The sequence below is a fragment of the Charadrius vociferus genome, unplaced genomic scaffold (assembly GCF_000708025.1).
Source record: "Charadrius vociferus isolate BGI_N301 unplaced genomic scaffold, ASM70802v2 scaffold311, whole genome shotgun sequence".
NCBI lineage: Eukaryota > Metazoa > Chordata > Aves > Charadriiformes > Charadriidae > Charadrius > Charadrius vociferus.
The window spans coordinates 890,211-901,708 of NW_009646965.1; positions in this window are offsets into that span (position 1 = coordinate 890,211).

Genomic DNA, 11,498 nt, shown 5'->3' on the forward strand with positions numbered 1-11,498 from the left:
TTCAGAGGTATAAAGGCAATCCTGGACCCCCTGGAGTCAAATGGAACCCTAAAGCCTGGACCCACCTTTGCCCTGTAACTTCTGAGGTTTCCAGGATCATCTCCTCACACAGAACTGGCAAAAATTATACCATGGATTCACAAGCAAATATTATGGTGTCCTCTGCAAAACTGCAGATGACCAAATTCTGATTTAGTAATTAGGTCAGAGTAGGTAATAAAAAGGCTACCAAGAGTTTTCTTTCCTTCTGTTTGTATCATCTAAGAAAGGGACAAACATTAAAACCAAATGCTATTCTTTTGCTGGGCTGGTTATTTTTACATACTGCAATACTATGCAGTGTTTACTGAGAAAAAGATAAGCAGAGAAGTTTAATTTCATAAGCAAAACTGGTTTAATTTTGCCAAACCTGCAAGAATCACATTCTTTGGCCACAGCCTTTAATTTCCCTCTGAATTTTCCATCTCATAATAATTTAAATTTGCCAAGATCTATTTGGTGAAAACCAAACACTTGAATTTCTGCTCACCTTGCCAGTTGCCCTGCCCTTTGCCAATAACAAAAGGTTTTAAGATAGAAACTGGACTATTTAACCTTCATTAATCATTCATACTGTTCAAACACATCATCCAGTAACTGAAGAGGGGTTAATGGTAGCTAAGCTTGAGGCTGTTGTCAAAAGTAGGTTTAACTTTCTATGAACTCACTGGACACAAAGAATGCAGCCTGCTCACTATTCTGAATGTCACCAGCTCACAGCAAACTGATGACTACTAATGGTAATTAAATACCTCTGCAGCTATTTGTACCAATAACAAAGAGTTACTGTCAGAACTTGAATGAGGTCCATCTGCCCATTTTTAAAGAATGTTAACATTCTGTAAGTGATAAAGCAGATGGCAACCCAAAAAGGGGAGACAAAATCAAAGTTCTGTATTATAGCCCCTCTCTGGACCTGCTCTGGATTCCCTAATGTTTCTCCTCAGAGACAGAAGTTTAAGAACAAGACTTCCATACAAATCCATTGTTCCATGGCAGATTTTCCCACTATTTCCTTTTACCACAGGTTGTAAATCCTCAGTCCCTGTGAGTTGACGGGGAAGGGCCGTTCTGCTGCTGCTCTGTCCATTCTCACTTCGCCATGGATCTGTAACATTGTGTCAGTCAGGTTTGAACAGAGGAAGAAGCTTCCCAGGATGACGACAGCTGCCTGTCTGTCTTTCTTGGTAGGCTGCAAACCGTACAAGGGACATTCGTGTATATTTGCAAAGGCAGCGCAAAGGTTTCTCCAAATTAATCCTGTACAATTTTATTAATGTGCTTGACTGTCACAACATTTGTGAGTACAGAGAGAAAGGAACTCTTCTTCTTTCCAATTTTTTATTTATACTATGTATTTTTCTAAAATCTACCACCCTGGGATTTATGCTCAGTTCAGAAGTATTCAGACTGAATCCTCCTGGGTTTGTCCAGTTAATTTCATTTGCAGATAGATTAAATGTACAACCATTTCGTGACTCTATACTGATTCATTAGACAGTCCCTACACAGCATGCAAAGCTTGGACTGTTTCCCACTGTAGAATAAACACTTAATCCAAGTGACTCCTTGGTGATAGCAGCTGGAGCACAACAAGGGAAGTTCTGCACTTATTTACTGTTCTTATCGATACACTGTTATGTTAAATGACAAATTGATGCAAATCAGAGAAAGACATTTGTTTCATCTGCCACATCTAATAACTCAACAACCCTACAGTGCATTCAGAAGTGCCTCAATAACTGGGTACCTCTCTATGGGTGACATATTCCCACTCTTGGTGCAACCTTTTCCACAGCTAGCACCAGGAGCGCTGGCTATGGCTCACCACTGCTGCTGCCTTCTATACATCTCAAATACATTTGTGATGCCCAATCTGAAAAGATATATTTTTATTCTCTCTGTAGGGTCTCCTTGACAGTCTTCTGTATAGATCCAGTATTGTCATGAAAGCACATACTTATTACTACCCTTTAACAAAGGGGTTTTACTGTATTTCCCAAGCAAATAATACTACCGGCTGCAACTACATTTTCAGCTTTCAGCCAGGATCAGAAACAAAATAACTTCCTTCCTTTCATTTCAGCATCTTTACAGTATGTCCTTCCAATATAGGGAACTATTAAAAAAAAAACAACTGTAAAATCACTAGGTTTGATTGCAAGATTTCAATTTTCAAAGGAAGGAGCAACATTGCAATCATTACTTTAGATACTCTTCCCATTTTGTAAACTCCTGCCTCATTTCTTAATAATTATTCATGTTTTTCATTGCTATGTTTGAGGAATGGTTAAGAACTTTCTTTCTGAATTAAAAAGAATAAATTAGAATAATAAATGAAATTATGCTCTGGAGCAGGGAAAGCCAGGAACAACTTACAGATAAAATCCTCACCTTTTGTAGCATCATTTTCAACACTCCAACTTTTGTTCAAATGAAGAAGTTGTTTTCTTAGGTCTTAGTTCAGGAGGGCTCTAAGCACGTACCATGTAATAGTCCTGCTGCCCTGGAGCAGTGAATCTCTTTGAGGTGAGTAGAACTATCACTGTACCTATAGTCATCTAGTTAACTACATGTTTTGCTGAATCAGGAACTGATATTATGTCTTAAATACTTTGTCTGCATTTGCATCTACTTCTGGGTTTACATTATGTGTCCATGTGATGGCTGAGGCTATTACTATGTTACACCTGTTAACACTATAATACTGTGCAAATAGTCAGACAGGATGTTTACAAGTACTGGTGTAGAGATATCCCTCTGTATCCATAGCTTCCTATACAGATGTGTGCTTCCTTCCACCAAAATGTAACAGGACATACATCTGAACTGATGACATACTCAACCAATTTCTATCAGCCCATTTTGACCACTAGGAGTATAGCAATTTCCTGAAACTGCTACAGTACAAGCACATACCCAATACACTATCAATTTCATACTGACTTACATGATTTAAATTTCTTTCTGTAGAGAAAGCAAAGTTTATTTTATAACCATATCAGAAATTCCATGATCACATAACGCAAATCCTTTTGTCATGTCAAATTTGTTCAAAAGTAGGTTGTAGGAACAACACTTGGATCTCCATTAATTCTGCCAAATTTGGTACTATACCCTAGCAGACCAGCAGAAATCATGTAGCTAACATTAAACTGACATAAGACTGTATATCCACAAAAGCTGCATTATTCTACCTAAACTGACTTGAAGTAAACTTATGCAATTTCCAAGTGTTGACTGCTCTGATGGAGACAGCAAATGTTCAAGGTGATAGGCCACCAACTTCATAGACCACTCATTTTACAGCAGACTTTTTTCACCACTGTTTGTGTTTGACTTATCTTACTGACTATTGTGCTGCATATTTTTAATACAGGTATAGAAATATTAAAAGTACTATGGTTTTTGGCTGTTCTGGTGAAATAAGTGCTCATCCATACAGTCACACAGATTTCAGGAAGGAAAGCAGCTGTGACCTGACTGGGTTTCACTGACCTTCAAGGATTGACTTCGTGGATCTCATCCTCAACTCTTTTCCAGAGGACAACCCCCCATCCTCAACCAGCTTGCTGAGGCAAAGGTGGTGTCTCAGACAGGCTATAACAGACCCACAGCCTCCGAGCACTTCACAGTCCTCACTACACTGCATACTGAGACTACCCAGGATTTCGGAGACATAAGCTGGTGAGAGCTCAGACCCTACTACTTCAAAAAGACCTCCAGGCACTAGAACTAAAGGAGAATCGCACTTCACATGCACTGAAGCACAGCTGACTTTCCACCCAGGGAAGAGCAAAATAATTTTTTAAAAAGTTAACTGAACTTTTTGAACATCACCAAAGGTTCATTTTTTTGAGATCACACTGAGCTCCCTGTGAAGATCTGGGCAGTTTCATATCCTAGCGTGCAGTATCGCAGCAAGTCATTACTAAGCAGAAAATGATCCAAGAGAAGAGCACACCCCTCTCCTGCGCTGACGTCAGGAAAAACGTATTGAGATGTCAAACCATAGGTGTTATACATCAGGCCTGCCTGATTTTGCAAGTAATCACTCCAGAGTTAGATCCACTATATGCTTATTAAGTCTGCAGTCGCTCTGATGGGAAAGGTATTTTGTGATCCTGTGGACATCACAAACTGCTCACAGCCTTCCCTGTGTGGCCCAAGGCTGATGTATGAAGGACACGCTGAGGACTCTCCTTGCTTGCATAAATGTCAAGTTGAAAAGGGGAAATCAGCTCTGCAAATTTCAGAGGACTCATCTCTCCCCAGCTCTGTAAACTTTCCCCAGGATGGAGATCAGGAGGGGTGGGAATAAAACCAAATCAACACTCTAGAAAACTAAAGCTGCAGACTTATTCTATTACCTCTTCCTTGGGGAACCAATCATATCAAATTTTCACATTGATTTCCTTGATTAACCACCTCAAATACTGCATGGATAGCTGTGAAGCTATAACAAAGGCGTGCGCCAGCCAGACACAAGGTGGCCAAATGAAGTTACAGAACTATTTCTTTAGTGAATGATTTCTCCCTGTGATTAGATTGATTAATGTGCTGATAAGCATTTGTTTCATTAGGAACAAACTGTTGATTTGTCTGCAGGATCTGTATTCACAGTGCTCCCGAATGGCTTTTGAAACTCATTTGCAAAGCTGTCAGGCTCAATGCAGATAAACATTGTGTTTGATATTGTTTTTGCTGGGAGAGATTTGTAAATTACATTGTTAATCCCTCTTTGAAGGAAAGAAGCATTTGTTGTCTGTTTAAGAAAAGTGAACTTGTTAGATGACATGTTCTTTGATGATAGAGAACTACAAGTGCACAATATTTTTCTCTCTGAGATCCTAAGTGAACGATGAAACTTACTCTTCTGTAATAGGAAAAATAAGTAAACACTTTCCCTAAAGTAGCAATAAGAAACTCATCATGGTCACACGGTTTACAGGAGCCCTGTTCATCTTCACACTGCTTTCTGTCTCACAGTGCTCCCACACTAGTTGTTTAGTCTTTAAATTCTTCAGAGCATCAAGATACAATGTACTGTATCCCAACTACTTTACCTGGTCTGACCAAAAGTGTTAGTCCTCCCCAAACACGCTGCTTCTCTGATAGCCTTAGATTAACAATGCAACACAGATGAAAATCTACAGACAATTTTACTTTCCAAATACCTACTCAAATACCCGAGCTTCTAACGGTGTAATAGAATAGCTCATGCCCGTCTCCCCATAGAAGAACATTATTTGAAGAACACCTTTAAAAACATTTGCTAAATAGTTCTGCTTCCTTTAAAAAATAAAAATGCACTTCTGGCATGTTTATTTTACCAACTTGCTTGTTGGAATTCTAACATTGCATTAACACAACAAAACCTTCCAAAATTAGAGTTGCAAGGTTATACATTGCAAACAGCCTACTGATACCAAGTGTCAAGCAATGACCAGAAACAAACAAGAGAGACAGAACAAATAGGGAAGAAAACTATGTGGCTCAGGACCAGGACAGGAAACCCAACTGGAAAAACAAACAGACAAGGAAAATCAGCAGCAGATTAAACAAAGGGTACATGTGGCTGCGCTACCCAGCCTTTGAGAGTTCACCTGGTGCCCACCTGCCTAGGCTCAGAAGCATCAGGCATCTCCTCTTCAAGAAATCATTGTAGGTGCATGTTGGGGTTCCCTGGCGGGTTGCATACATATGCAGAAACACCTCATACAGAAGGATTATGAAGTCAGACAATGGTGATGCATACCAAAAAAGCCAAGCGAGGGGAAGGACATATTCTTGTAATGAAAGAAAACACTGGACTACAAGCATTTACCCTGGATGTAAAAATGGGTGCTTCATTTCTGACTGGTGAGATGAACACCACAGACAACAGCAATACAAGTTTTTCTGCCTATTTGTCCTCTGAGAGTGGACCTCAAGAGGTAGAGATGGGTAGTTCAGTCTCCATAGCCCACTAGATCCTTTTTCCTCCTTCCTCTGGTTACGACACTAGACACTAAATAAAAACAATAGCTGTAAAGATAATGGGTATTTCAGCAAGAGATGAACAAGTGACCACAAGGCATCTCAAACTAAGTCTTCTGAGCCATCACATCGTGAAAAAGGGCATTTCACAGGAAGGTTCAAAAACAGGACTTTGCAAATACCTATGAAATTCTAGCACATTGAATTAGCTAATGAACTTGCAGAGACACTAGCAGCAGAGTCACATCATCCGACTTTCAGACCATAATTCAGTCAGATCATCTCAGTTATCCCTTTATAATCACAGGCACTGTGATTATAAATCAAGGCACTGAAGTCCTGTTCCATAGGACCAGCCAGAAACTTCTCTCCTCTGACTGCAGAGGAAATATAAAGTCACTGACTGACTTAGCCAGTCGAGAGAGGTGCCTGAAGCTGGGCTATAAATACCTCCCCTAGTTAGGTACTTTTAGAAATGCATTGCTAGAACTATTAATTCTAAAACATGACAACTTCAAATTCTTATTGTTACTTGCTATTTAGTATGGTGCTATGATGGTTCCCCTTTCACCCCCAGGATTTAGTGGAGGTTGCTTTATTTTTTCTACAGACAAGAATTTTGTCTTTCCTAAGTCTGCCCCAACTTTTGCTACAAATTAAGATGAAGAGCTCTCTGGCTACAGAAAGTCACATTGGATAGAGATTGAAAGGACCTGGTACAGTTCACAAAGAAAGAAATTTACATGTCCTCGCACCAGCCAGCACTGAAGAAAACCTTCTCAAAGAGAGACAAATCTTGAGTGAGGCTGACTGTAGAACAGAGATCTCTGTTGTAATGCACAGGTTCACTGACATGCACTGCAGCAGAGATATCTCAGCAAAAATCCAGAAGAAAAGAGAGCTTTCTCCTCTGCCTGTTTCCATTCAGGTCAATAGATTGTGGGGAGCAAGACGGGGAAGGGAGGAAGTGCTGTTAGTCCACATTACAGACACAAAGCCAAGTGAAAAGTCCAGGGTAACACAAAAACCGCCACAGTAAAGGCAGTGCTACACCTTGGAGACTGACAGTCCTGCTCTAAGTACTGGATCATCCTCGCTCCCCTGAATTCTCCTGGACCTCCATCTGCCCTTGCACAGTCACACTCAATGGCACATGCTAAAATAACTTGCATAAGGGAGGCCTCGTAGCCTTTGCTTTCTCTGCAGAGCAAATTAACCTGAAAGCAGTGAGAGAAGAAACCATGTGGCAGTCCTGCCTGTAAGCTGGCTAAAATGAAATGATAAAACAGGAACCCATTTCTACACACACTTTAAGGACCCCAGGGGATTACCGTGCCTTCTAAACAACACCCTCTCCTGGCAATTTCTCAAGCACAGTGAGCATGACCACTACTCAGTGCTTTGTGCATTGGCTAACACCAAGAAAGTGTTAGTCGTGTTACTGACATGACTAGTGCTTTGGAGGGATCCTTGAATACAGCTATGTCTCTTGTTGGTTAATGAGGGCTTTGAGAAATTGCTCATCTTGGCTGGTACAAAACCAAGCATTCATGGAATGGAAACCTTCCCCCTTTAGCTGAAAAGTTCTATGTAAGCAAAAGGTTGCTTCGCGTTTGACACTGTTTAGCTAAGCGTGGCAATGAGTAAAGTTTTCTCCCCCTTTACAGAGCTTAGTATTTAAATGCGTTCTCTTTCGTGCTAAAAATAACAAAGGGAGTATTTGGAAGAAATCAGAATAGATGAACTGATACATTATTGGTAGAAGCTTCAAGCAGCCTGCCACTCTGTTTCATAATGTGGTCGAATCTCAATTTTTAATGAAGCAACCTATGAAAATCTGATGGGGTGAAAAACATGACCTCTCAATGATACTGTACACAAAAGTGTACAGTACAAAAAAGAGTACTGTACAAAAAAGTTCCCATCACATAGTTGAACTGCGCTCTTTCACATCCCATCGGAGTTTTACCTCAACTTGACCCTACAGTTTACAGGCAAAAGAGACAATACCCTGACTCAGACAGGAAAGGTGGCATTAGAGAGATGCACAACTCTGAAAGAGGACTAAACAAACTAGCTTTTTCTCCTATTGTGCGGAGTTTCCATCATGTGCACACTGACTAATACCCCATCCTATTAGAAACACACCTCCAATTCGTTGAGAACATGTTTACTAAAACATTATTTGTAAAGAAAAATCCATGGAAATCATACCATTAATTGCACCAAGAGCAGAATAGCATAACAAGGAGGTACACTGAATACCCAGAAAAGACTAGCAGAAACAGGTTTTAAAATGTATGAGCATGAGATTAAGAGAAGCCAGTTCTGGAGCATTTGTTCTCGATGACGCAAGAACAGAGAACTTTATGCTAAGTCTTTGTCTAAAATAACTATTCCACTGTCATTTTGACTGTGATTCCATATTCCCTATGGCTGTGATAATATCCTCAACCTGCAATCAGCAAAACTGCTCTTCCTTCTTCCATCTCCATTTTCTCAAATCTAGAAAGAAAGCACATATAGCCCTCTTTCATTCAATTACCTTCTAATCTGATAACAAACCAATACGTGCTTCTGTTTACCAAATTACTAACGCTTCCACTATGAAGACTGACTAATTTATAGTTGCTGCCCTGTACACAAAATGGCATTCACTGCCCTGGAGTAAAGTAACATTAATAATAAAAAGGTGACATTCATGGGATTATATTCAAGCATTCACTACTCAGGGAAATAATTAATGGAAAATGCTTTCATAAAATTAATTATAAAATGTGTTCATATGTCAGGGAGATAAGTATAAATGATTTAGCAACACAGTGCGTAAAAAAGAGAAGCTTAACAACACACTTCACAGAGAACATTAAGTTGCAAATACAGTCCTTTATGTAGTAGAAGCTAAATATTTCCCTTGCATTCATGAATCAACTCTAATGAAGGCAGTGGAGTCACACCTGCAGATTCCAAGAGGGAACCGGCTATACGCAGCTCTCTACCTGTCCAGACAAACTGTCCTTATTCAGCTCATGTTCTCAGAGACATCATGGGTTTGTATCATAGTGCAAAATTGCTGATCTGTCTTCAATGTCATTTTTAGCTCTTGAATCAGCATTTTTTAATTCTCTAACATATTATTGCATTTCTGAATGGAACTATATGTTTCTATATTGTGCCAGTCTTTATGGAAAAATTAGAAATAAGACAGAGCATTCACTTGTACTTCATGAGTGAAATTGTTAAGGTACAACGACAACATACTATAACCCTCCCATCGTATAATTCATGAGTGTGAAAAGGTATTCCTAACATATTACTCAAAGAGTGTCACTTGTTATCGGTAATCACTTCACAACAGAGGATAATCACTCACAATGGAAGAACAAGGAAAGGGGAAAAGATAGAAAGAAAAGGAGTGGAACAATACTTGTCACTGGAGAAAAAAAATAAGAAAGAAAACGTCAAATATAGAGCCTTTATCTCCTCTGAGTTATGCTACTCCAAATCCACCAAGAGCAGAGGGACTTTTGCTAAGTGTTGTGTTCAGAAATCACCTGGCTCTCCAAAGTGACCTACATTCAAAGTCATGCTTAATCACAAGACCCCTCTTCTTGCCAGACTTCTGAACTCAGTTCCAGCAGGATATCTTTTCTTTCTCCAATTTGTTTTAACCACCACACTTACTTGCCTCTTTGGTTGGGATTCACAGTCATCTCTTTTTAAATATTAAGCACCAAATTAAAACTCTTGTTTTGCTATCTAGCAGAATGGAAGAACGACCTTGTGATTAAAAGAACTGGACTAGGATTCAAAACTCTGGGTTTAATTCCTCCCTTCAATACAGGATCCTTGCATGACTTCAGACAAATCACTTAACAAATCTCTCTCCACTTCAATTTCTTGTTATAAAATGGGGATAAATTATTATATTATCCGTGTGGGCACGCCACAAAGCTTTGCACAGCCTCTAGCTGCCCAGTGCAATGGTACCTAAAAGACAGCGGCAGGCTGCAATGACGACTTGGATTCCCTTCCTGGAAGTTGTCCCACGTGCCTCGCTAGAAAGCTTAGGCCTGCTGCAAAATCAGTTTATATGATTCCCTTCAACCAGAAGAAGATACCATTCACAAAATGGGAGCTGGAGTAAGCCCCTCAAACCCACTGGAGCAGGCACAGAAAGATCTGCTATACACACACAATTTTGGTACAACCGCTGCTCTGCAGCGGTATCATCACCATCGCAGTTCATAGTGATTGCACCCTATTACAAATGCTTTGTTTTTAGCAAGGGACCCCACCAGTTGATATGGCCTATCAGCATTAGAGTGTTACAGCAGCAAAAGTTGGCCCAAGCTTGAAACAGATCTCACCAGAAATGGTCCGAAAGGGAAAATCCGTATCCCTTGCAAACCCCGCTGCAAGCCCTGGACTGCTCCTGCAACCTGTGCCCTCCATGACTGACACAGGGCTGCCTCCCAGGACAATTTGTGGTGGCACGGACAACTGAACATGAGCAAGGGTTGTGGGGTGAACAACGCTGCTCCAGAAGCCTGGGGTCTGGGATTTCCCCCCCCTCCCCTGATGCTTTTAGAGGGTTAACTTTCTCACAATCAGATATTGGGACAATCTAGAGTTTCAGGCCCACAGTCCGCCCAGCAGCTTGAAGAGAGGGAGTTAAGCATGATGCCCCTGATAATTTGTGTGTTTCTCATGCAGTTCTGTTTACCTCAGAGAATAGCTCAGATTCATGTGGTGGCTCATCTGTTTGTTTCCCAGGAGTGTCCTCCTCATCAGGTACAAATGACTTGTTGTTTCCCCGTCCTGTCTGCCTCCTTGGTGACGGATAGATGAGAACCGTTCCCTGTGCACTGGGACTCTAATGTGATCTGGGTCGCGCTTGTGGCAGGCGGGGATGGAGGAGGGGGAGAGGAGTGCAGGGAAGGGGCAGTTAACACTATGAGAACTAAAATCTCTTTGTGGACCAGTGTGTTTGTGTGCATTTCCAGCCTAGCTGCAATTCGCTGCCAGCTGCCTCGCCATCCCCGAGTCAGGGGAACAATGGCTCAGGAGCAACACTGGCAGAAATGAGAGATCTAAAAATAGATCTTTGGAGGGCCAAAACGAGGGGGAGTGGGGGGGGGAGGGGGGAGTTGGAGGGGGGCAACATTTCGAGAAAGCATTATTTGATTGGTTTTAGTAACAGCTTTGTTTTTCGTAAAGTGAAAAGTCACCATGTTTGTTGCCTTGGACTGTACGAGCACTCCCGAAGGCCTGATTCTACCCTCACTTAGAGGCACCAATCCATTCCTTTTACTTATTTGCATTTACATTATGAAACATATTACCCAAGTCACAATCCACTGGTTTGCTGGATGCCTGCCTGATGACAGAAGATGCAATCGTATTTATAAAGCTAGCCTACATTTCTTTTCACTTTTCCTTTAGAAACTCATTTTTGTAGGCAAACTTAATTTGGCAGT